The sequence below is a fragment of the Condylura cristata genome, unplaced genomic scaffold (genome assembly GCF_000260355.1).
Source record: "Condylura cristata isolate star-nosed mole 26May11 unplaced genomic scaffold, ConCri1.0 scaffold00031, whole genome shotgun sequence".
NCBI lineage: Eukaryota > Metazoa > Chordata > Mammalia > Eulipotyphla > Talpidae > Condylura > Condylura cristata.
Genome location: NW_004567132.1, coordinates 9,631,982 through 9,659,429, shown reverse-complemented (window position 1 = coordinate 9,659,429; position 27,448 = coordinate 9,631,982). Strand labels below are relative to the sequence as shown.

Sequence of the window (27,448 nt, the reverse complement as noted above, 5' to 3'; positions counted from 1 at the left end):
AGGTCGGAGATAGAAATTTGCAAGCTGTCAGCATTTAGGTGATGGTTAAAGCTATGAAATTAGATGTACTGTCCACGGGAGAAGTATCATGAAAAGCCTGAAGACTGAGCCCGGGGCCTGTAGAAGTGAGGGAGAGAAACTAGCTGAGAGGGGCTCAAGAAGTGTGTCAATGAGAGAGGGTGAAGACCAGGAGGGGGGCATCTGGCTGATCAACTGTGTAGTAGAGTAAGATAAGGACCAAGAACTGACCACTAAATACAGCGATGTAGAGGCAACAGGCAAAACCTCCATGAGTCAGAAAAGAGGACTTTTGAGTCATTAAATCTCTGACTCACTGCAAGGACAAAATTAAGTTACAAAGGTATGTTTTTAAAAACCTACTTTTTTGGTTCCTCAAAAAGTTAGAGTTACCATATGATCCACCAATTCCACTTCTAGGTATATACCCAAAAGAATTGAAAGCAGGAACTCAGACAGATGCTTCTATGACAGTGTTCACAGCAGTATTATTCACAGTAGCCAAAAGGGAGAAGCAATCCAAATGCCCATCACAGATGAATGGACAAGCAAAATGTGCTATTATATACGTACAAAAGGATATTATTCATCCTTCAAAAAAAGGGAAATCCTAATAAATGCTACAACATGGATGAACCTGGAAAGCCGTTTTCGTGAAATAAGTTAGACACAAAAGAACAAATATTATATGTCTACTTACATAAGGTACTGAAAATAGTCAGATTCACAAAGGCAGAATGTAGAGTAGAGGTTACCAGAAGCTGGGGACAGGAAGGAAGGGAGAGTTACTGTTTAATGGGATTGAGTTTCTGTTGGGAACTTTTTCATCAAAGTTCTGAACAATGGATGGTGATGGCTGCACAACAGTATGAATGTGCTTCAAGCCACTGACTTGTGCACCTTTAAAAAGGTTAGAATACTAAATGTAAACACCACAATGCAAAGAGAGCATAGGATGTGGTTAAATACTCCCGAGAGGAAAAGCTATTATATATACATGTATGAGCGAAATTTAAAAATAAGCAAGAGAAAAGCTATTTCTCATTTATTTCTGACCTAAGAACAACATTTGCTTTGAACATCATTTGTGCCTCAACTTTCCTGGTATGTGTTTGTCCCACTCCTTTTTTTATGGGGTTAAGCCTGGGCCATTGAAATTAAAGAAATAGTAACCCCTTCTAAAGGTCATTATCATCAGAAAGGCAGGAGAGGGAAAAGTCAATTGTTAAGGAGTAATCCAACTAATAACAATTTTTTGCATAGGGTTCATTTTTAAAATTATATAGCTTTAAGTCCTCTCAATTAGGAAAACTGTTCTCATAATGGTCCTTAAAAATAATGTTCTTTGAATGCACGTGTAAATAATTTTCCTGCTAAATACAGCATTTTTAACAATTTAGCAGAGCTGATAATGGAGAAAACCTTGCGTACTGGAAGGTTTTGTGGCACGGCATATTTAATAACCGTGACAACTCAAGAATTTTAAGCAGACGCGCCTCCTTGTCTGGGATCTGTCGGCACCACTGTGTCTCTCCTGGCAAGCCCCTGGTTGTACTCTTTCAGCCAAAACTGCTAATGATGGACTACCAAATTTGAGCAAGATATTTTAAGACTCTATAGTCTCGGTATTAAAAAATTAAATCTTCCCCCACCCTATGCCTTTCAAAAGCTGCCTCTCTGAAATATGTGGGGTGGGGGGGAAAAAAAACAAAACAGAAAAAGGGTCTAAAATTGCTGTACAGTCTTGATGAAACAAAGACTGGTGTGTTGGTGTGGCCGCTGGGAGCTCCGCGCTGCTTTGTATGATTTCAGAGGTGAATTTAAATGGCTGGAAGATAGATGGGTGCCAGATGCAGTTTGACATAGATTCAGGCAGCTGCTCCGAGGCTCGGTTTCATTAGCTGGTAAGTACGCCAGAGAAGCAGCAGAGCGAGGCCCCAAATGCCAAAATGACAGTGAGAACAGTGGAACAATACAATATTCAGTAAGTGATTTTAATCTCAGAGATTAAATGTCACCCAATCAGTTTCCAGGCTTTACAGACCAACTCCTATGAAGCCATTAGAGTGCCCAAGTCTTTGTCCATGGGGGGAAAAACTTTCACTTTGAAAACTTTTATTAATTTTAAAACATTAAGTGTTGGTAATATTCAGTGAAAAATCCTATCAGTCTCCTCTACATTCACACCCACAGTAAAAGAAAAGTATTAATTGTTGCAACCAGGCAAATTTTTGTCAGTAAATGGACCCAGAATTGGTTTGTTATCTTTCTTTTTTAAAATGTAAATCTTAGGTGAGCTTCCTAGGTCACTTCCAGCTTTAAGCTCACCTTCTCATTCAAAGGCAGGCCAAACTCTCAAAACAGTGTATTTATTTGCTTTTGAGTCCTTATATTCTGCATATCTAGCAGTGACTATGAACCCAACAACATAACTGCAAATAAAAAAAAAATTACCTATAATGAATTTTTGCTGTAACCGTCTGTGGGGTCATAAGTAATTGTGAAACCCCTATATGGTTTCGACTCACATGTTGTCTGTGCTTGAGAAGGGGAACCTTTATTTAGTATTTTATTTAAACTTACTAAATTTATCTTTACTTTTCTGAAAACAGTGTTATGATCTAATCTGTCAGGGACAGAAGTACTTCACATGGGGCAATTTTTTTTTAAAGATTTATTTATTTCTGCATACAGAGCTGGGGTATAGACCAGAGGTGCAGGGGTGGTGAGAGGATTCACCAGAGACAGAGTGGGGAGCAGAACTGGCCGAGGGGCTGACAAACTACGCCGCTGAGGGACAGAAGCAGCAGACGGATCAGGAGAGGTCTGCCACGCCATGTGGGTCACCTCTGGTGGGGGGGATCGAACTCATGCGGAAGTGGCCTTATCTTCTCAGTGCTGTGCTTTAACCCGCTGATCCACCAGAGAGGGCCCAGGGCAATTTTTTTTTTAATTAAAATTAACACAAAGTAAAGAAAGGATCTAACACATACATATTTGAAAATTCTATCTGTATCTCTTTTTCTTATTTGGTGATCAGAAACTAATGCATCACTAAAGCCACTCTGAGACACCGCAGAGCGCTCCCCCACTCCCCACATGAGTATGTCCTTAGCTCTCTTAACCTGGAAGTCGTATGTGTGCTCAGAGGTTAGACTCCACTGTGTGCTAGTATTTTGTTCAATAATAATGTGGTAATATTCCTATTTGCAGTCTACAGAATGGATAATTTTAGAAATAAGCTCTAATTAGGTGAGAAACTATGTTCAGGAGTAAGTTATAAAGTAATTAATGGCTATAGAATGCCCTAATGAGTTTGACTATATTGTGGGATTCAGTGTTTTTAAAGACAATATTCTCTGAAAGTTCAATTTCCCCAGACAGCCATCTGTAAACTCGTACCTGAAGTAGAAAGAATACTATCTTCAGTGATAGAGTTATAGTTCATCCATCTCTTTGGGACTTGTTTCAGTGTCCAAGATTCCACCTTTAAGCCCTCTTTTCCTTCCCTTCTCTGCTGCTGCTTTTGGTCTAGCACTAACTACTTAACTAACATTTACCCAAATAGCAGGACCATTTTTCTATGTTTCACTGTGCATACTCCCACATGCGCTACAATTGCCAACCTCTTTGATAAAGGGTGAGTATGGTGTTAATAGAGTCTGGTTCTGCATACCCAGCTTTAGTGAACCTAATGACTTAGATTATTACATTTCTTCTGAACAGTCTTTGAAAGCTTCCTAACCTTTCTAAATCCCTCATTGCATCTGGGACAAGAAGATGAACAGCGCTTATAATTCATTTAACATAGTGCTGGACACAGGTTTCATTCTCTAGTTCTGCATTCTCCATTTCTTTCCTTTATTGCAACACAAATATCCTCCAGAAATTTTCTCATTTAACCTGTGAGAAAAGTTAGTATGTGTAGAAAGCATATGGAGATCCTCAAAGAAAAGTGCTATATGGTTACGTCCAAAATGCCAATGTGTTTATTACTATTAATTACTAACCATTACAAAGCCAATGCAACTATTAATATAGTCATTTGGCATTTTAATTAATTTTTTGCCCACAAGGAAATCATAAATTTAAAATGCAGTCTCTTAGCTCTTATGGCAGATTCTTTATGCTCTATCTATTCTTCCTGTTCCCACCTTTTTTTTTTTTTTAATTTTTTTCTGGTGGTAAATACACATAGCTAGTAGCATTTAACATCTAAGCCATTTTTAAATGTACAGCTCAAATGGTATTAAGCGCAGTCATAATATTTTGCAACCATCATCATCCAACATTAGAACTCTTTATCTTCTAAAAATAATGCTGTCACGAACATGAGTGTACAAGTATCTCTGAGACCTGGCTTTCAATTCTGTTGAGTATACACCAAGAAGTGGAATTGTTGTATCATACAGTAATTCCATTTTCCTTTTTTGATGATCTGCTGTATTATTTTCCACAAGAGCTGTACCATTTTAACCACCAGTAGTGCACAGGGTTCCAGTTTCTCTACATCCTTGCCCATACTTATGATGACTGTTTTGTTGTTGATAGTTGTCTTACTGGATATGAGCTGTATGCTTTGGAGGCTTTGATTTATATTACCTTTGTGGTTAATGATATCAAACATCTTTTCATGTGTGTGTTGACTATTCATTTATATTTTTATAGTAATATCTATTCAAGTCCAATGCCCATTTTTGAATTGAGCTATTTGTTTTTTGTTGGGTTATGTTTGGAGTTCTCTGGGTATTCTGGATATTAATCCCTTATCAGATCTACAAGTTTTGCATTCCCACATTCTGTAAAGGGTTGCCTTTTAACTCTGCCGAGATTCTTTTTTTTTTTTTTCGGAATTCTTTTGATGTACAAAATTTTGAAATTTTCACAAGGTCCAATTTGTGTATTTTTCCTTTTTGTTACCTGTGCCTTTGATGTTATGCCCAAGAAATCACTGCATGCAGTGTTGGGAAGGTTTTGTTCAGTGTTTCCATCTAAGAGTTTCATTCTTTTGAGTCTTACATTTAGATCCTTGATCCATTTTCGGGTATTTTTTGTATATGATGTGTATGGTTACAGTAGTGAACCTTTTGCTCATATATTGTGTCCTTTTTTTGTCTTGTGATTTTTTTTATTTAACATGTATTTGATATAGGTACCCCACTCTCTTTAGGTTATGTTTGCATGGAATATCTCTTTTCACCCTTTTATTTTCTACCTGGTTGTGTCTCTGGATCTGAAAATGAGTCTGTAACAGATAGCATATAGCGAGATCCTGTGTTTTTACCCACTCTGCCAATAGTCACTTTTTGGGGAAAGTTTAATCCATTTATAGTTAAAGTAATTGCTGGTGAAAAGGGTCTACTATTAATTTTCTATTTGCCTGTTAACTCTATTGTCCCTCATTCCTGTGGTACTGTTTTCTTTTGTTGAGTTGATTTTTGTAAAATTCCCTTCTTGTAAAAATCTCCTCATGTGTATATTCCATAACTATTTTCAGTGTGGTTACCATGGGAATTGCAGTTAACATCCTAAAGTTATAATACTCTAATTTAAGTTTATACCAGCCTAACTTCAAGAAAGGCAACTCTTCTCCTTATAACTCCATTCCAAACCTTTTCTGTTGTTAGTGTCACAAAATTATATAGTTATAAGCTGTGTATTCCCCAAACATACACTAATAATACATTTAAGTGCTTTCGTCTCTTAAATTGTGTACCAAAGATTTGGGATTTATAAACCGAAGTTACAGTAATACCAGCTTTTACACCAATAATTGTTTTTGTTTTCTTGCTGCAGTCTATTAAATCATGTACAAAACAAAAAGTGTAGTTACAAACCCTTGTAATAACTTTTATAATTGTCATTGTACTTACTTCTGTTGGGATCTTTATTTCTCCTTATATTGTTGAGTTATGGTTGAGCACTCTTTCTTTTTACTTTGTAGTTCATCCTTGGGAATTTCTTGTGGGAAATGCCTCCTGGCCATGAGTTCCCTCAGCTTTTGTTTCTCTCCAAATATGGGATTTTTCCTTTAGATTTTAAAGGAAAATTTTGCTAGATAAAGGATCATTATACCACAGGATTTTCCTTTCATTTTGCATTTTGAAAATATTTTCCCACTATCTTTTGATCCCCAGTTTCACTTTTTTTGAGATTTATTTTTATTGATTTATATATACAAGAAATGGGATATAGGCCAGAGGTATACAGGGAGTGCCAGCATTCACCAGAGGCAGAGTGGGGAGCCCAGGTAGGCAGATCTACTGAGATACACTGCTGAGTGGAGCAGTGGGCCAGACAGGAGAGGTCTGCTATGCCATGTAGGTCAGGAATGGAACTCAGCAATGGGTGGCAATAGCTTGATAGCACTGAGACTTTAACTCCTGCACCACCAGGGAGGCCCCTCTTTTATTTTTCTATTGCTTTATTTTCCTTTGACTGGATCATAGGTTCTTAGCATGCCTTATGATTTGTTGTTGTAATACTTTTAAGTCTAATGAAGTGGTAACTACAAGTCAGATTTTCCACCTTGCTCAGGGTTAACTTTTTTTAATTATGGTAGTAGGTTCTGTTCAAGGACTAGTGTGAGATGCAAACAAAGGTGGCCTCAGGTCTTTTCTGAGCATTTCCCTGGGCATGCATGCCCATATTCTTATTTTCTTCATGGATTCCAGTTGGTTTTGAATATTCTAGTCTTTAATGCCTGACTCGTGAAAGGGTGAAAAAAGCAAAAATGGAGAGGTGGGGCATGGCACCAATTCTTTAAATCCCCTTGAAGTTACTCCAGCTGGAGGGAACATATCTTGCAATAGTGGAATAGTGGGGGGGAGGAGGGGGGCGAGGGGGGCACAGGGAGAACAGGGGGAGATGCAAGACAATGGCTGTCACCTCTTTGCCCTTCTATGGTCAGGAGCAGCAATCAATGCACAGATCCTCAAGATTTGTAGGAGAAAGTCTTTTTTGTCTACAAATTGGGGAAAAGGTATAAAGGTGGCCTAACTCAGAGGCCTTGTTTTTTTTTTACTGTTTACATAGAAAAGGTGGTTTCTGACTAAGAGTGCCTTTCCGTAATCTTTCTTATTTACTTCAGTGTCCTTGCATGGGCTCATTCTCAGGTGGGAGGGTGAGTCTGATACAGGTAGGTGAATATGCTTTGCTGGCGTTAAATGCAGTGGTGATGGGGCAGAAGAGCATGAATGTACAGCTTCCCCGCCAGTGGACATCTCTCTGAGCTGCATGACTGTGGCAGCCTGGATGAGTCATGGCATTTCGGGCTTTGCATGTGTCATCAACATATGTGGGTTGAAATTGCACAGAAACATAATCGTCCACTAGAAATACAAATAAAAGTAAAATGCCATTGGAATAATGGCATCGTTTCATATGGCAACCAAACACTTGTGAAATTTTTGTATTTTTGTTTTTAGAACTAATGATTTTGTTTACTAGCTTAGACCATCTTAGCATTTTCTGTGGATTTAAAATTCAGTCATAAATTTCACTCTGAGCTAAAGCTGTTTATAGAAACTTAACCAGTATGTGGGCATATAAAAAGATAAGATATACTTTCAAAAAATATTTAAATTTTTCTGATTCATGCTGCTTTATAAAAAAGGTAGGTAGGTAGATCTATTAATCAACATATTTATAGTTCCCATCTGAATCTGTTTTCAGAAATGTGCTAATTGACAGGGAATCTTAATTAGATGGTTAAGTGAAGTAATATTTATAACAACATCTTTTGCAAATATTGGGGCTTGAATTAGAAGATCTGGGTTCCAAACTGGGCTTTGCTGCTTTAGTCATTGTAACCACTTAAGAAACTTCTCTGAGCCTCGGTTCCTCAAGTACGGAGAGGAGAGCAAATAGGATGATGGTTTTAATATACTTTATAATGTATAAATAAGTAACTAACAGTTGTACGGGTGTGGTGTTGTTATTGTTTGCTCCACAGCCAGCAGATGTATGTCATCCTTCATCCATGAAGGTGACAACGTCAATTTCAGTCTCAAACACAGATTTATTGAGCTCTTATGATGTGTGAGAAATTCCTTCACATCAGCAGAACTTAAACGTAGATTTACAATAGCTGTAGTTCATATAGCAACCTATCATTTATATAGTACACAAGTGCATTTTATAGATATTTTAAATTTCTTTGTAAGCACCCAGATTTATTTAACAAAAGCTCACTCAACAAAAATCTTTCCCTGTGTCGTTATTGTGGGAATTATTACTAGTCTTTTCTACAGAGAGCATTGAGCAGAATACAACCTTTTCTTCACGATTCTGTTGAGTCTTAGAGGGCAGGGCTAGTGAGAGACATGGTGTTTTTGTCCCTGTAAGTGAGCCACTCTCACTCAATTTTTTTTTAATCAATATTTAAAAATCACACCCTTTTTAGTTGCTAGCTATTATCTTTCTATGTGTTTTTTCTTTGCTTTTTTTTTTTTAACTAGAATTATCGGCTTCTTTTAATACATTCCCTCCATCTAAAGTTCCACTTACAACATATGATTTGGGAAAAATAACCAAATAAATTAAAATCACTCTCCAAAGTAAAATAGACACTCATAAAATAAATGCTAATGCACAAGGTTTGGTGCAAGGACCTTACTCTGATGGATTTATTTTTGTTTTCCTCCCGTTACTTAGTTATGAGTAGCTGGAGTCTCTCTGGATGAATTGTTTTGCCCAACACCACCACTTTTTCCCTGCATTAATTTCCTCTGATTATCACAGTGATACCTGTGTGGCTCATCACCAAGTATAAAATGCTTCTTCTGCATATATTGTCTTCCTTGATCCTCATGTAATCATGAAAGGTGGGAATTATATTATTTTTGTATTTTACACATAAAAAAACCTAAGGTTTGGTTAGAGGTTATTTAATGGATTTTAGTCAGGGAGTGCAGGTGGATCTCCTAGGAAGATTGTTCACCCATATACTACCTGTGTTTATATCTGGATACACCAATTCCATCAGTTTGGGAGTGTATATTCTAGAAAAAGATTCCAAGCAATTCTAACATCCAATGCATTCCCTGATCCTTTCCCCCATTCTGCATGTGCCCTATCCCTGGCATCACCAACTAGGTTAAGTTTGTTTTGTTTTATCTTATTTTTATGACCAGTAAGATGCTTTCACCTATAGGAAACACAACAAACAGTGGCATTTGCCTTTGATTTGCAATGGTGCCATAATCAACTGATTGAATATTTAAAATATTGCCCCCCCAATATTTTTACTTTATAGGGTAAGAGAGTTTGCAAATGTTACTAAATTCAGGATCTTGAGACTGGCAGTTTATCCTAGATTATTTGACTGAACTCCCTGTAATCACAAGAACCTTTATAAGAGGGAGGCAAGAAGGTCAAAGGCCAAATGTTATGGGACAACAGAAGCAGAGGTCAAAATGATGTGTTGTGAAGATGGAGGGAGGGCCCCTGCAGGACCCAAGGAAAGTGGGTTGCCCATAGTAACTGGAAAAGACAAGGAAACAAACTCCCCTTGGGCTTCTCACGCCACCAAAAGTCTGTAGTGTAGACGTCTGACCTCCAGGCCTGTAAGACAATAAATTTGTGCCATTTTAAGCCACTAAGTTTATAGTAAATTGTTACAGCAGCACAAGAGAACTAATACTACTGGAAAGTGTAAAATGCAGACTCCTCAGTCCCTTCCACAGAGATAAAGGTTTAGCAGAACTGGGTGGCTCAACTGTTGTCCATGTAGATTCAGTGATGTATAGTCCTTGGACCTACAAAAATAAGCACAAACCACTTACTGTTTCCTTCAGATGTCTAGAGGTGGGTGCACCCAGCCTTAGTTATCAGAGGATCAGCTCAGTGATGTCTTTGAGCACTCAGGCTCCGCCTTGACCTCTGCCTTAGCTCCCTCACTTGAACTGTGGCCTTTAGCGTTCTCACATCTTATACACCAGATGCCTACCACAGCCCCAGGCGTCACATCTCACAAGCCAGGGAGGATAGAGCGTGCTCTCCCTGCTTGCCTGTTTGTCCCTCACGTTTTAATGAGCAAGGGAAATATTTTCCCAGGGCTCCCAGCCGACTTCCACTTATACCCGAATAACCCCAACACCATCACCTCAGCCTTCCAGCAGCACAGGAGATGACACAGCAAGAAACTTTCAGTAATGTTGCAAGATACTATACTATCCTCCTTCTCTTGCTCCTCCTTCTCCTGGGAAACCTTTGCATCCCCTCACACAACACTTAAGTCTTATCTAGCTTGTTGCCTGCCTTCCCCCCAAGTCCTTGTGCCTTTTAAAATAACTTCACATATACCGGTGACACCTTTCACTTTGAAAAATATATGTATACTCTCATTTAATCTTTAGAACATTGTGGGGTGGGTAATAGTTCTCCTTTTTCACAGTTAAGCGCAAGAGATTGAGAAACATGCTAGTGGACGACTCATAGCGGCCACTGTGCGTTACCTACTGAGCCCAGCCTTAACCCTCACCACTCGGGGTTGGTGTTAGTTGCATGTTTTCAAATACTAGAATTTTGAGATCAGAAATACTAAACAAATCAATCATTACGACTCACCACCACTGGAAGATTTTTGTATTAATAGAATCACCAGCTACTGTGTTAACAATGCAGTTTGACTTCCCAGGTGGCACAGCTGGTTAAAGCACAGCACCACAAAGCTAGCTGCAGCCGCTTCAAGCATGAGTTTGATCCCCAGCCAGGAAGGTGACCCACACGGTGCAGCACACCTCTCCTGCCGGCTACTCCCCTCAGCAGCGTACTTTGACAATCTGATCTGTTCTGTACTCTGTCTCTGGTGAATCCTCCTACCCACTGCACCTCTGACCTGTATCCCAGTTCTGTATGCATAAATAAACAAATCTTTAAAAAAAAAAAAAAAGGGAAAAAAAGACAAAAAGACTGCAGTTTGAGGTAAAGAGCATTGCAGTAATTGCTTTCCATCTGAGTCCAAAGTCCTGGCACGGGCTTATAAGACACTCCACAACCTGCTGACTCTCCTTCCAGGCCCCCATTCCCCTCCTCTTCCCCTCCTCTGTCCCCATTACTGCCCTTGATCCTTCAGACCACTCTCCACTCAGGACATGCTTGCATTTCCTGTTCCCTCTGTTTTGAAACCTCATCTACCTCCTTTAGGTCTTTACTCAAAGGCCATCTTTCTCAGTGAGGTTTCTCTTGACACCTCTTCAAAATAGCACCCCCACCCCACCCACACATCACCGAACACAAATTACCCATTCTCCTTCTCTGTTTTATTCCCCCCCCCCCCGTAGCACTCATTTAATTGCTAATATACCAGATAATACTAATTTATTCTGTTTTTTCTCTTTCCCCTCACTAGGATATGAGGGCCGCGAGAACAGGGATTTTTATGTGCTTTGTTCACTGCCACATTCCCAACTTCTAGACCCTAGGACACAGTAGGCATTCAACGAGTATGTGTTGAATGAATGCATTATTTATGCACAACGCTGACTGGTCTTTGGGGTAAATTCCTAGAGATGAAATGACCACATCAGAGGATATGGGTACTTTTAAAGGTTCTTGAGACACGTGACCAAACCCTGCCTTCCCAAGATTGAATCCGTTCACATTCCCATGGACCCTCAGTTTCATGTATCTGAGATTGACTTTGTATAAGCTGTGGCAATTCTATTGGTTTAATTCATATTGCTTTGAGTAAGTGAACTTGTGTTGTTTTCTCAGGCACTTCTTCCTTCGGTAATCTTCAGCTTGTGTCCTATGCCCATTTCTCTATTTTAGTTTGAGTATTTTCTAACCGAGCATCAGCATCGGTGTTTTTCTAACTGATTCATGAGACCTTCTCAGATTATGGGATTACAAACTCTTTGTTATCTGTGTTGCAAATCCTTTGTTTATTTTGCTATGGTCTTTCTTGATATATAATTTTAAAATATAATCCTTGTTAATGGTATGGTTCTTTTGTTTCATCTTTGGAAAATCTTGTCTATCTGTAAGAGCAATTATTTGCCTGCAGTTTTTTTTCCTCTTACACTTATTTACATTTTAAGAGCTTAAAATAAGGCATAACAAATCTCAGAAGAATAAGAAGACAATGGCACTTCTCTAACTTCTTGGGCATGTGATAGCAATTTAAAGTATTGGGAAGTAGTCCTAAGTATATTATATCAGTCTGCAAGTTTTTACATTTTACCATTTATTAAGAAATAAGCTTTCTAATAGATAGACTTTATATATATATATATATATATATATATATATATATATATATATATATGAATTCTTTAATTGGTCTTTTTTAGTTAATTTGTTTTATCAAACTGTATGAGGCAAGAATTAATGTCCATTTTTCCCCTTAAAAAATAAACTATTACACACACCTTCCTTTCACACTAACAAGAATGCCATCTTTCGTGTATACAAATCTTTATGCCAAGGGCTGTTGTGTTTCATTGCAGATTCATTTACATTTGAATTTATCATCATTTATGTTTTTCTTTACCTAGAGCCTAACCCTGTAAAGTATGGAACTTTTTAATGCTTTAATATCTTCATTTATTTTTTTTCTTCCTTTGGTGATTGATTAATCTAAATAAATTTTAGGATTATTTTGATAATTTTTCAAGAATAGATGTGGAGCTAATGTCCTAAAATAAGAGTCAGATCCTGCCACTATTCTATGGACAGTCTTCTAGTGACTCCTTAACATCTTCAGAAGCATATAATGACCAAAGCCCATAATGTGGCACCCAAGGCCTCGACCTGTGACCATCAACTCTTCAGCCTTGTGTTCTCCTCGTCCCTGCCTAAGACTTATGCTTCACCATACCTACAACATAGGTATACTCTTTCTCACCACCTTGTCTTTGCCCAGCTGCTCTATCAGCCTTTAATGACCTTGACTGACCAACCCCTTTCACCTTAAAATTTGTCACCACCTCCCTGGCTACTTTCACACTGGCCAGGTTCTGTGGATACACATGTGTCCGTTGTCACTGTCTGCCATGTCTCTTCCATCATGAGGATCTGTCAACTGGGGGGGAGGGAGGTGTGGGTGGGGACACATTCATTGTATTGTTCAGTCCAGTATCCAGCACACTACCTCAGTAGGTGATGTCAGTGGATTAGAGGTGACTATCCAAGACTAGAAATAGGGAGATGAATTGCTGCAATCATCAAAGTGAAAGATAGTCTAAGGCATTCATGAGAGAAGTGGCAAAATATTTAAGAGAGAAAATAGAAAGGACTTTGTGACTGGTTGAATATAAGGGGAAAGGAAGGAAAGGTACTCTGATCTTAGATTTTCAGCTTAGATACCATCTGATGTGGATGCCATAACCACATTTAGGCATTCAGGAGGGGGGGGGGATTTAAGGGAAGTGATGATTAGGATACTTTTAAATGGCTGTGAATTGGAGATATCTTTATGTTACCCAGTGGACATATCTAGCAGGCCGTGGGGTAGAAATTGGCTAATTATATACTTCTATTGTTCAAGCCAGGATCCTTTTGAGATTGAAACAGGGTGGTATTAATAATTATGCCAGGCCAGCAAATGTAAACTAGGAATGACCCTGACAAACTGGAACATTTGGTATTCTTCTCCCCAAAGGTCAGATGTGAATCTCAGGGAAAAGCCTGGAATGGAGTTAATGATTTGTGAATCATTAGCATATAGATACCCTGAGAGAGGGTGAGATGTCTGGGGAGAATTTATAGGATGAGACAAGGCAAGAGGGAGCAAAAACAAAACCACAGGAAATATGAGCACTAAGATAGTGATTATCAACTGGCAAAATGTTTTTGAAATGCTCGTGACCCCAAATGTGCCTGAAGAATGGCATCCTAACCGGCCATCAACATCCCCCACTCAGCTCTATAATCCTCTCTAGTCCCAAATTGCAGTCTTGGGTGATTTTCTAAAAAGTTGAAAACTCTAGGTTTATACGGGAGGCTGAGGAAGAGGCCAGCAAGGGAAACTACAAGTGGCCAGAGAGATAAGAACCAGGAAACTATAGTTCAACCAAAGCTATAGAAGGAAATGGTTGGAGGTGGCCAAAAATGTCAGATGCCATGCAGTCTCAGTAATATGAGGACCAGGGAACTATCCATTAGCTTTGGCATTGAGGGGCACTCACCTCCTTTTCTGGAGGTGGTCAATTTAGTTGCCATGCAGAAGCCAAGAAAGAGAAGGAAAGACTTGTGCTGTGCCCGTAAAGACAGGAGTAGCCCCAGCTCGCCTGCAGCATTGAAATGGGAGGGTTGTTCCTTGTTTTGGATATAAGGCTTGAGCATAGCGAGTCTGTCATTTATTGCACGCAGGAAGGAACAAGTAGAGAGGACAAGGCAAATTGTATAGGAGCAGGAAGAAAGACCAGTCTGCAGTCAAAGGTGCTGTTTTGCTCAGCCCTGCCTCTGGTCAGGGGTGCCTGTGCTGTGCAGTAGTTGAATGTCACCCATCCATTCCAGCAGGAGCCACCTTCACTTGGGAAACCATCATTCAGATGTCCTTCTGTTCAGTGTGCTTGGAATCTAGATTTTTCTGCCTCTCTCTTACTGAAGACTCAAGATGAGAGTCTTTAAATAGAACATAAAGTTGTCTTCCTATTGCATTGATTTGCTGCAGTGTCACTGGTAAAGTGCTGATAACCCCTCAGTCTAGACTTATGGGTTGATAGGATGAATCCTTATTGATAGATTCCCAAGCATTTTTACAGGGGTGTTCTATCTATTAGAAAGAAAAGTGAGGTTTTCTTGAGAAGCCCCATAAAGAAAACATATGTTAAGTTTCAGTATAGTAACTGTTCCATTTTCTGATCTGCTATTTCATAGTAAGAAGTTAGTTGTTGTTGTTGTTGTTGTTTTTAATGATTTTTTTGATTTATGCATACAGAACTGGGGTACAGGCCAGAGATGCAGGGGCAGTGAGAGGATTCACCAGATACAGAGTGGGGAGCAGAACAGGCAGATCAACAAAGTCACTGCCATTGCTGAGGGAAGCAGCTGGCGAGACAGGAGATGTCTGCCACGCCATGTGGGTCAGCTCCCTGGTCGGGGATTGAACTCATGCTGCAGTAGCTGTGGCTAGTCCATAGTGCTGTGCTTTAACTCACTGAGCCACCAGGGAGGGCCCGTAAGAAGTTAGTTTTTAAGTTTAAGTTCTTCAGAGAGAAGAAGGCATGGAGAGCAGCAAAAGGAAAAGAAAAGTTACTGCAAAGGTCCAAACATGCTCTGAAAAGTAAAGATTTCAGGCCTAATGTGCATGGAACAAAAGGCCGTTGTGAACTGTGTACGAGAGTCGGTGAGAGTTTGTATTCTGCCCCTTTTTCTGTGGGAGTTATTTCCTGTTGTTGACTAGAGTTCTTTATTTAGAACCACCTAGCTTCAGAATGCCTGCTAGCATGCAGAAAAGTGTGTATTTAAAACATAGGCTTATTTCAAGATAATCTTTGAAAGAAAAACTCACGCAAGCCAGGCACTGAACCAGCAGGTTCCCCCAAAGGTCAAGAGAGCATGAGGACTTATGAGGACTTTATCCTACACTGTAATCCCTGTATCAGGAGACACAAAATGAGAGAGACCCTAAATGCATTTGGGGTCATAGTCAGTGGTCACCTGAACAAGGAGTGATATTTCATGGGGAAAGTGTGCTTCCGGGTTTGTTTGTTTGTTTCAAACTTTCACTTTTTAGTGCTAAAGCAGTTATTTGATATATTGCAAGGAAGTAACAAAAAGGCTTCCATACTTTTTTGAGGAAGCTGTCTGTCATACTTTCTGTCATATAGAAGTTAACCTAGCAGGTAAGAAATATTCCCTCCCTCCCCCGTCACAGGCTTTAACCCACATATTCTTTTATACTTGACCTATCAACTGGGCTCCCTATTAAGGGCTTCAGGGTACTCTGACATTATCGTTGATCTTTACAGTTTTTACTTAATAACTTACTGTTATTAAGAAGGGAGGAGGGAAGGAGGATGATAAAATGAATAAAAGGAATAAGTTACTTATTGAAAGAATGGGGGATAAATAAATGCATTCAATCCAAATATTGTCCAGTGATTTATTAGAAAATGTTGGGGGAAATCTCACGAAGTTCTGCTTCATAGAAACCATAAAAGTGAAAAATGTGTTTTGTAACTTGATAAAATATAAAACAGTGAATTTGTTTATTACAACATATTTGTGTTTTTGTTTTATTTTTTTAAAAGGAAATTACATATCATAGATAAAACACTGACAAACCTGCACCTCTCCCTGATTCCATTATCCTCATTTTTGCCAGAGATAACCACTGTCTTGAGGGTTTTTTAATCTCGATAATGGTTTTACTCTCTAATTGTATACCTATGTATTTGTAAGCAATATGTAGCAATGCTTTGCAAGTTTAAAAATATTTTATATATAAGTGATATTGTAGCCTCCATACTTTACAGCTTGCTTTATTTTCATTCGTTATGTTTTTGAGATTTAACTGTGTTGACACATGGTGCTTTTACTAATTTTTGGCGACTGTAGTTTCAGAGGTATCACTTTAGTTTCCTCTTGATGACTGTTAAGGTTGTTTTCAGTTTGTGGTAATCAATGCTGCCACATTCTTCAGTGTCTCCATAGGGTAAAAAACAAGAGTTCCTCTAGATTTGGGGCTTAGCCCCTCTTTATCCAGAATCCCCCAGCGAATTAAGACCCAATACCATATAGCATATAGCATCCATTGAATGCAATGAATTAACTTCTGTTCTGTTAATCTAGAATGATTCAAGTGTTGGGTTAGAGCTAGAGACCAATTGATACTCGCCCCCAGGAGCGATTGCCTACATCTCTTCCTAATTCTTGAGTTCTGTTGGGAAGCCTGCAGTCAGCAAGGTGAAACTATTCACATCACAGAAATAAATAAATGCTACAGCATTAAGGGCCTCTTTCCTCATCCTATTCCCTCCCTCCAGCCCGTTATTAAACATTTACCAGCACACCTCTGGCTTTAACTTTATACCATCTTTGGGAGAATTGAGGGAACGGTGCGTGGATCACTTTCTGTAGGGCTTACTTCCAAATGAAATCGCAGTTGAGAAGGACTGGTGTATATGAGCAGGTGTGAGCATCCCCAGCTTTACCAGATAGTGCTAGATTATGTCCCAAGTGGTGACGCTCACTTGAATGTCCACCAGTGGTCTGTGAGAGCTCCATTTGTAACTACAGACTCTTCAGTATTTTATACTGTCGAATTATCGCTTTTGTCAACATAATAACTGACCTACCGCTACAGTTTTATTTTTTCTCGTTGCTGATGAATTTGAGTATGTTTTTGCATGTTTGTTTGATATTTGAGTTCCTGCTTTTACCCATCTCCCTATTAGGTTTGTGTGTTTCTTAATTCTGAATACTTTTTGTTAATTGTACGAATCACATCTATCATCTATCATTCAACAGTCTTCAGCTTGCTTTTGTCTTGTTTATGGTATAATTTGTTGAATAGATATTTAATTTTTAATGTTATCAGAGTTATTGATCTTTTTTCTGTATAGCTTGTGCCTTGTGGGTGTTTTGTTTCTTAATAATAAAATTTTGGCAGGGAGTAGAATTCCACTCAAATGATTCAACTAAAGAGACTTTAATGAAGGGACTTTTTACAAAGATGTGACAAAAGTTGAGTCATGGAAGGTCAGTAACAGTAGGAAGCTGTGGCTGTCCTTCGTCCTGAAGAGGCCAGAGGGGGAAATGGTGTTGCTAGGACCAATGAAGGAGCCCACCTGGAGGAAGCTGAGGTTGGAGAGAGCTGGGCACTGCCATAAAGGCGCCGAAGCAGGAAGGAGCAGGGAAGCAGTAGCCTTCCTCTCTTTCTTCTGACCTATGAGTGCTGTCTGGTGCCTTCCTTTTGCTGAATCAAGTTGGAAGCCATTTGGCGAAGGAGTTATTTCCTCCAAGGATCAACATGAAGCACAGAGCAAAGCAGAGGCAAGAAGAGAAAGGATCTTAGGAGACAAGCTATAGTCGTGATTCCAGTCTGAGGCCATATTGTCTTACACTATCCATTAAATGTTTTAGAGTTTAGAGTTTTTGTTTTACATATTTACATATTTAGTCCATTTGAAGTATATTTTTTGGAAAATTTTCAGTTTTTTGTTTTTTTTCCTACAGGTAATCAGGTGACCCTTAGCCATTATTCTTAATGATCTATCATCTCACTTCAGTCAGAGCTTATACCTCCAAATGTGTGTGGGTCTATTTACTTAGAATAGAATCAGTTTTGTTCGATTGATCAAGTTATCTGTACACCAGCACAACTCTCTTAATTACTACAGCTCTATGATAAATTTTGATATCTGATAGGATGCATCTCCCATCTTGTCTTTCAGGCTTACTGCAAATATTTTTTGCCCTTTGCCTTCCAGATTTGCTTACCAAGATTCATGGGGGGGGGGGGGAATGAGACTTAAATTGGAATTACATTTACTTCATTGAAGAGTTTGGGAGAAAATTGGTATTTATGTGTCTTAAAGAGTCTTGTTCATAAATGGTGTGGCTCACCATTGATCGGATCCTCTTCATCTGACCAACTTTTGGAAAGACTTGTATTTTCTCCCTTTTCATTTTTGGCTGTAATGTCTAAGCAGTGATTCTAAAGTTATCTTTATAACTGCTTTTTTTTTTTTAAGCACTAAAACTAAAAGCATTGAGACCTAATAGTACTAGTATAACAGATCAGAATGGATTGAAAATGAATGTCCTACTTATTAAAATTTTTTCGAACTTTTTTTTCTTTTAATAACTTGGACTTTAATTTCTTAAAAGAAGGTAGAAAAAGATATACATGGTATTTAAATTGCCAATATTATTCCCACAAAAGATATTTATCTATAACGGTTCTCTGTTTAATGAGACCAGATGAATCACTGAAGTCAAAGTCAGGGAACTTGGCATTATTTTAAGAATTGTTTTGTATTTGGTGTGACTGTTTGACACTTTTTTTAAAGAATCATCGTTAGGGATGATCAGATACGTTGTTTGAGCAAACTCAAGATTGTAGAAAGTACATTTATTTGTAACAGAACAGAACGGCAGTGGGTGTTGATGCTATAGATGATATTCTCGTGGTATTTGCTGCTATCCACTCTCCTTTCTAAATTTGGTGTTACAGATTCAACTTCTGTTTTTAAAAAGGGAAGTTGCATATAGCTCATTCACACAATTATTTTCTCCTTAAAGTCAGTTTTTCTGGTAATTGTCCATTTCAGAAGTTTCCTATAACTCAAACAGGACTTCTCCAAGAAAAGTTTTGAAACACAAGTTTAGTAATGTTAAATCTTTTTGTTCAGTATTTAAACCATATTTAGTAAAACAATCGACAGATCACACTAGTGTATCTAATGTGATGTCAGTGCTTATCTGAGGTGTATGCTTTAGTTTCTTCCTACTTCATTCTGTGCATTTATGAAATCTTAATCAATTTTTATTTTAAAATATAATTTTTTAAATTTTATATCAAAGAACAAATAGTATTCAACCAGTAGATAACTTTGAAAAAGTCTTGTGCATTCTGGCAGCATATTTTTTTTGTAATAGTTTATTTTTACATCATTTTGTGCATTTTTTTCATCTCAGTTGTAATCCCCATGGGTTTCCCATCACCAGATCATGCTGGCATTCTGGCAACAGATTTTTAAAAAACTGAAAGATAAAGTTTGCACTGTCTTTCTTAAGTGTTATCTCTCCTCCAGAAACTATTAGAAATTTAGAGTGGTAGAATTCATTTTTATTTGTATATTATGTTTATGTTTAAACTGTGTTCTCTGCCCACATTTTTCTTTTTTAAAAAGATTTATTTATTTATGCATACAGAACTGGAGTACAGGCCAGTGGTGCAGGGGTGATGAGAGGATTCACCAGAGACAGTGGGGAGCAGAACAGGCAGGTGAATGAAGTACACTGCTGAGGGGAGCAGCGGGCCGGTTAGGAGAGGTCTGCCGCACCATGTGGGCCACCCCTGGGGCAGGGATCAAACTTATTCTGAAGTGGCTTTAGCTTCTTAGTGCTGTCTTTAACCTGCTGCGTCACCAGGGAGGGCCACATTTTAATTTTCTAATGATAACACATAACCTGAACTTAGAGATATTTCCTTGACATCTATGCACAGTAAACTTTGAATTTTAACTTCTGAAAGCAGAATTTTCAATAGCTGGAACTTTGGAAAATGGCTTAAATGTATTATTTGCATTCCCCAATTGCCATCCTTCTCTCATAAATTCTCTTTACTCATACCTGATTTCAAGGTACATAATTCCAGATGTTTTCTGCAATAGATATAAGAATATATAGTGCAGAGAATAGAATTTAGTCCACCTAGCCCCACAAGTCTTTGTGCTCCTGAAACATGAGAGTAATACTCATTAAATTAGTTTGCTGCCATCATTTTGCCAAGTTTTCCTGGGAGTTAATATTGAGTGATGTTATTTATATTTTTGTATGCCATCACCAACAAGACATTATGGTGATAACAATAAATTGTTGTTTGAGTTATTCATGTTAAATCACTCAATAATTTAATAGGCAAGTCTTTTTTTTTTTTTTTAACCCATTACATAGCAAATGCTGGGCCCTCCCTGGTGGTGCAGCAGGTTAAAGCACAGCAATAAGAAGCTAAAGCCACTTCAGCATGAGTTTGATCCCTGCTCCGGAGGTGACCACATGGCGCGGCAGACCTTTCCTGACCCGCCCGCTGCTCCCCTCAGCAGTGTACTTCATCAGTCAACCTATTCTGCTCCCCACTCTGTCTCTGGTGAATCCTCTCACTGCCCCTGCACCCCAGTTCTTTATGCATAAATAAATAAATCTAAAAAAAAATAAATATCAAATACTGCTGTACATGTGAATATGTTTTAACTGAGACCTTTAGTTTTAAAGTAACTAGGAAAAGAAAATCTTCACAGAGAAGTACAGACTAGTAGAATTATGGCACTAATTTATCTTCAGTGTTGTCCCCCTATTAGTGTAGCTGTATACATTTACTCTTAACAGTAAGTACTTTGTGAGTGCCCCTTTAGTCTTTTTAACTATGTCAAAGTCAAGTGGTACATTCAGAAAGATAATTATAATATCACCCACAATGATCCCTCTAATTATGAAGGTTCCCAAGTGCTGCTTGAATAATATCTGTATATAATGTGAATAGTTATTAATATGCATGTGTGTCTGTATACACAGATACACTCTAATGAAACAGTAGAGGCAACTTAGCAGGAAAGATAACCTTTTGGGTTTATGAAGCTGGTATAAAGTCTTTAATATTCCTTAATGTATCCATTCATTTATCTTTCAGTGAATACTTACTGAATGGCTACTGTGTCAGGTGCTGTTCTAGAGGCTGGAGGACGAGTGAGAAACAAGAACGAGGGTCCCATATTGTAATAAGTGAGGGGCTAAAGGGTGTTGAGTTTTATTTCTCTTTTATTGTGGTGGCTGTTTATTCTCTGTGTTAAATGTGACGCCAGCAAAGCCCAGGACAGGCTGGGTTGGAGTTCTTTGGAAAAGAAATAGAATTGTTGTTCTCCTGGCATGGGGTTAAAGCAGTGGTATCCAGAGTCTGCCAGAGTTACTCTTCCTGGTGGTCTCTGCATGTCAGCTCTGTATTTCTGGCCTGTAACTGTCCACTCTTTTTGAGGAGTCTATATTCTTCTCAAGGCACTCAGCTGGAGTCTTCTGGCTTCCAAGGAAAATTTCAGTGAATGTTAAGCCTTGCTACCTCCAGACTTTCTTTATTCCTGGGAGTCAGCTTGATAATGAAGCATTCAGTTGGCAGTCCCTGCTCTGAGCCTCTGTTCACATCTCTGTGAGGCTAGGGGAAGCCGTACGCATCCTGCCTGTGACACAGAGAAAGTGTTAAAGAAAGCAAAAAAGTGAAGCTCTATGAATGTGCCTGTACATTATTTCATTTCGGTACAACCGTAAAAGGAGAGGTGGTCTCGACTTCTCAGCTAGGTGACTTGAACCAACAAATCCCAGAGGCTGCTGTCAGGAATGCTTAACCATGTCGAAGAACACATTCTACTGAAGAGAACCTATCACAGTACTTGTCATGTTGGCCTTTCTTTTAGAAATGTATGACTGTGGAGTTGGTTCTATATTCCTGCCTTTGAACCCTAAAACTACTCCATGATGATCTATCCACCACCACCCCCTGCCTCCCTAGCCCCCACCCCTCCCCAATTGCAATCACCTTTTCACACATCCTAGCTCTGGGCTGGGACTAGAGAAATCTTTGAGGTCCTACTCCTCCTCTTGTGGATGGTGGAAGCAGGTCCCATGGTGTCAAAGTTCATTTTTGCCACACTGCTGGCTGAGGGTGCCTGAAATCTCCTGACCGACTGACTACCTGTGCTCTTTATCCTAGAAACAATGCTAATCCTAAATCTGTAACATAACTGGTTAAGAAATATAAGAAGTTATTGATTAATCATAGTTTAGTGATTAATTTGGACAAGATCTTTAAACTCCTCTAGGACTCTTCATTTCACCAAGTTGATTCCCAGGGACAAGGAAGCTTTAGAAGCTGTGGGAATTCTAATACTCATTGATGTTTTTTATGGACTCCCAGAGTGCTATATATTTAAGTATGCACTCCCTACAAAGGGAAGGTGGTTTGTGGACAGGAGATACACACACAGCATGTAGGAGGGTTGAGTGTGTAGAGAGCTGGGACAAGGGAAGGCGTTTCTGAGAAGTCACCAGCAGTCTGAGTGGAACAGCAGCTGGCAGGAAGGAGAACACAGGCGTTGTCAGCAGGAGAGGCCTTCACCTCCCCCCCACCCCAAGCTGAGGAGAAGGTGAAAGCAAAAGCTGGGGACACTAATAAGGAGACCTGGCCCACAGAAAATAGTGGCAGGTGAACTAGGAAGGAAGCCAATGCAAACAGAAGACATCATTAGTAATGACTAGCAGGGACTATGCACAAAATGCTAGAAAATAGAAAATAGTTTAAAAAACATTTTCTTGAAATATTATCATTAAGGTTTTGCTCCACATTAGGATTTTAATATTGTCAGATTTTTTTTTAAAGATCATTTTTTTCTTCATACAAACTGGGGTACAAGCCAGAGGTACAAGGGCGGTAAGAGGATTCACCAGAGACAGAGGGGGGAGCAGACAGGCAGATCATTGAAGTACACTGCTGAGGGGAGCAGCAGGTGGCTCAGGAGAGGTCTGCGGCGCCATGTGGGTCACTTCCCGGGCGGGGATCGAATTCACACTGAAGTGGGTGCTGAGCTTGCAGTGCTGCGTTCTAACCCATTTCGCCACCAGGGAGGGACCTATTGTCAGATTTTTAATCGAGAAAAAGGCCTGTCTGTCAGAGGAATGACTCTCTGGAAACATAAGAAATGATCAGTGCGCAGCAGTCCACTAACACTATAGGGAAGCTTGGCTCCACTGGAGCAGAGATTCTGCTGTTGTGAAGTGTAACTTCAGGAGGAAGCAGGAAAACAAGCCCTACCAAAATAGGTGGGAAAAGAGATGGAGAAGAGTTTGAGGAAGTAGATAAGTTAATTTGCTCCTTTAGTGTGGTGAAATTTTAACTCACTGGTGCCTGGAAGTTACTGAACTTGTCTGTGCTGTCTTTGTGAGGGCATTTAACTTTCCATTTTATCTGATGTTACGTTCTTGATAATCAGCTAGATGATGTGATTTTCAGACTTATTTTGAAGATTTATCAGTAGATGCTCAGTTATTGGTGGATGGGAAGTCCATATTCACATTGGAACTCTGTTTGCCATGAAAAGCTTCTTTAGCCCAGCCAACCAAAATTTAATAACTGAGATGTTGTGGGGTTTTGTAATAAGGCCAGTATTTCCAAGGTATGGAAATGGATGATTACTACCAGTATTTCAGATGAAACTTGAATGACAATATAATAAAACAGAAAGAAAAATTAAAGTTAAAACTGTTTTAAAATCTTTCCCAGTTCATATAGCCAGCTTGTCCTTGTATCATTTCCTTCGTGCCTACTAATTAAGTGCTAAAAGAGACCTTTAGTCAGTGCATTAATCCAGTAGGTTGTACAAGTTGGGAGGACACTGAAACTTTCAAGAGAAGCAGTGAAGTGCGTACCAGTAGCCAGAACTACAGTGTGATGTTAAGAGAACTCTCTCTCTCTGAAATTAAACTCAGGAGTGTTTTAAAAATTGCCACCATACTTCTATACTTACAAAGGCAGTCTTTCTTTTCTCCCTGAGCAGATATGTTTCTGGTAGTAAACTGAAAGACTAGCCTAATTTCTTATATGTTCTGTGAAAGTGAGAGGGAAAAACTCTATACACTAAATCCTGAAGCTAGTGTTACTTTAAATGAACATTAAGAAGAATGAAATAGTAAAAACCAAGCTTATATGTTAACTAAGTATATTCCTTGTTCATTTGCTCAGAACAAATGGTAATTTGTAAGCACTCATGCCAATTGTATGCTGAAGAAAGCTGACTTCAAAAGCTCCTGAAGGGCCTTTTCTTATCCTTCTGGAGTTGGATTTTCAGGACTGGCAGGGAAGGCTGTGCTGGACTGTAGAGGACTGGACCTGCAAAGTGGGGTTTTGGACCACATCAGCAACTGTTAAAGCTGACGCATCATGCTTTGACTTAGTGGAAGATATCAGAATCTGAAAGTAGAGAAAGTGGGAATTGTCTGTATTATGTGCATTGATGAGATGTTACAACCTCAAGAGAGAAAGGCAAAATCCATTTCACCCCAAAACTCAGTTTGCCCTCCTAAGAACTCAAACTTTTACTGAGCAAATGCAGAAAGCATTTGTTAGCAGAATCATGTGTCCACTGTGGAGACCCAAAAATTGGCGCTTTGGTCTTACTTTTATACAAGGGCACTGCTTTTGGTAGCCCACTTGCTAGAAAATATCCCAAGTGTCACAATAATTATACTTTGCTGTTAATTTCACTCATGAATAAATAAACAGTTTCATTATATATATATATATATATATATATATATATATATATATATATATATATATATATATATATATATACAGTAGAGTCCTGGACCTCCAATACAGAGATACCACAGAAAGAGATTGTCTCAACTTCTGTTTCAGTGGTGTTTCCTTAAAGTGAGTGCTTGAAGTATAGCAAGGGGGTGGTTAGGGAACTGTTAAGTGTCTCTCTCAAAGTCCTAACTCTGAAGTGAAAAATAGCTTGTCTTCATTGCAAAGTGCCTTGCCACTCAGGCACAAACTCAGTATGATCTGCAGAGGCCCTTGCATGCTACTTCCATGATTTTGAAAGCCCATATGATGAAGCTGTCCAAAGATATACACAAATAATTAGTTTGGGGCATTAGATATATGTATAGAAAAATCTGTATGGAATTTTAAGTATTTGCAGGGTCCAGTTAAAAACCTTTTGTCATTGCTTTAAAGATAAAAAAATAAATAAATCTCTTCTCTTCTACAAATATTTTAACCTAGGTTTAATTTGAGCAAGATTATCAATTTAATTGGTAAAAAATCATTAAAGAACAGTTTGAACAGGCCTCAACTTGTCTTGATGGTAGTGACTTCTAGTCACTTTTATGTTGGGCCTTAAAGCTTTATTATCCTTAAATACAACTAGTATTTAGTATTTAGTAGTTCCTCACTAGTGAGTTCAGATGACACTAATTTGAGATTATATTGTGTGGTAACAGCCAAAAATTTAAGGTGCCTGACTTACTTTCCGTAACATCTTTACCATGAATATTTACGTATTATTTTAAACAATTACTAATATTCCTAGAGCTTTAAATTAGTCACCTAGCAGGTATAAATTTACCTGCTAACTATTGATATGTAGTTCAAATCAGAAACTTTCTAATGGGGACGGGAAAGGCTGTCAACGTGAAACCTCTGGTCAGAACACCCCTATGCATCCACGCCTTTCCCTACCAGCATGGGCATTGCCAGAGTAGGCGACTAGCTTGCCCAGTGTGCCCCGTGGCGCAGCTGAGTGAAGCAGCTGGGCTCCATCCTGCTCCAAAAGCACTGTGGGCTTGTGACCCATTTCGAGTGTTGGGCCGAGACCACTGCGGGCAAGGGGCTTCTTCTGTCCCTGGCCCCACCTGGAGACCGCATCCTGCCGTTCGGACAGCTCTGCGGGTCACACGTGCGTCCAGCGAGGGGGGCACTGGGGAGTGTCCTAGCTGCAGACACCGCCTTCCCCGGGAGACCTGCCTCTAAAGCCCGCGGGCAGCTCGGACGCTGTGCCTCAGGGTCGGATTTACGCTCCCCTCCCCGTGCGGGACCCTGGGCGCCCTGCTGACCGGCCCCAAGTTGCCGAATAGCTCAGATGCCTGTCATATTTGCGGTCGCGCGACTCAGCGGGCTGTGCGCGCGCTGTACTCGCCGCCGCCTTTGTCACTAGCCGCGCCGTCATTTGCAGGAGTGTTCTAGAGTGTGAGGGGATTGTTGGTGGTTAGTTGTGGTCCCCTGGCGGGAGTATCTCTTTTCCTCTCTCTTTCTCTTTAAGTATTTCCTTAAGAGAAAATAAAGGGCGCGCCAGCCCAAGAGGGAGCCGTGGGCGGCGCTGCCACCCGGCATCTCCCTGCTCCGCCTGCCCCTTCCTGCTCCTCCAGCAGCCAGGGCCCAGCTCGGCATTTATCGCGCCTCCCGGGACCGCCGTGGGAGGGGGCGGGGCCTAGCCGCCCTGTGGGCGGGGTGTAGCGGCGGGGCGGGGCATTCGAGGGCGGGGCCTACCGAGCCCCGGGCCCGGAGCTCGCGGGAGGCTCGCTGGCCGCACGTCACTCCTGCACGGCGGGTGCTGGAGGACGAGCTGCTGCTTGCTCGGTCAGGGCGCCCCCTCCGCCCGCCTCCCGCTTCCTCCTCCGCTGCCTGCCGTCGCCGCCGCCGCCTCCTCCTCCACCATTGTATAATGCTCCCAGCGCGCAGGCAGAGGACAGCGGAGTCTTAGCTTCGGTCTCGCCTTCTGCCCGCTCCCCGGCGCCACCCTCGGGCCCCCGGAGCGGGGGACTCCGCATGGAGCGGGACTAGCTTGAGGAGTGGGCGAAAACCCCTCCTGATGCGTTAGTTCCCAGGTGGAGCTGCATGTGGTGAGTTATCCCGGCGCCGGCGCCGGACCGGAGGGGATCCTCGGATGAGCGGAGCTCCCAATGGATGGAGGGCGGTGTTAGGAGCCGGCCAGGGCCGGGAGAGCCCGGACGGCGGAGGAGGGGCCCGGGCGGCCGCGGGGGTCTCGGACGCCTCTGCCAGAGGGACCTAGGCTGGAGCAGGTACCAGGAGGAGCGCGCTCTCGCGCTGCTTCCCGGCCCCGCGCCCTAGGACTCGCGGGGTGTGGGCTGGGGACCCCCAGCGAACGCCGGCAGACTTGCTGGGGGAAGGGCCGGGGACTGGCAGTCACTGACCGGGTCAGGAGGGGGTCGGGAGCAAACGCGAGCCCAGCAATGGGGCGGG

At 40.4% G+C, this 27,448-nt stretch overlaps 1 protein-coding gene across 2 annotated transcripts in view; it reads left to right on the top strand.

Annotated features, from left to right (window-relative positions):
* Nucleotides 1–27,448, top strand: part of SERTAD2 (SERTA domain containing 2) — a 108,818-nt gene that overhangs the window by 60,740 nt on the left and 20,630 nt on the right. Inside the window, exon 1 of one of the 2 annotated variants that reach the window (XM_004691452.2) lies at nucleotides 26,856–27,087. The exons of the other annotated variant lie outside the window; for it this stretch is intronic. The gene's annotated coding sequence lies outside the window, so the exon portion shown is untranslated. Of the gene's footprint in view, nucleotides 1–26,855; nucleotides 27,088–27,448 lie in introns of those variants that run through there. 2 annotated transcript variants of the gene reach the window in all.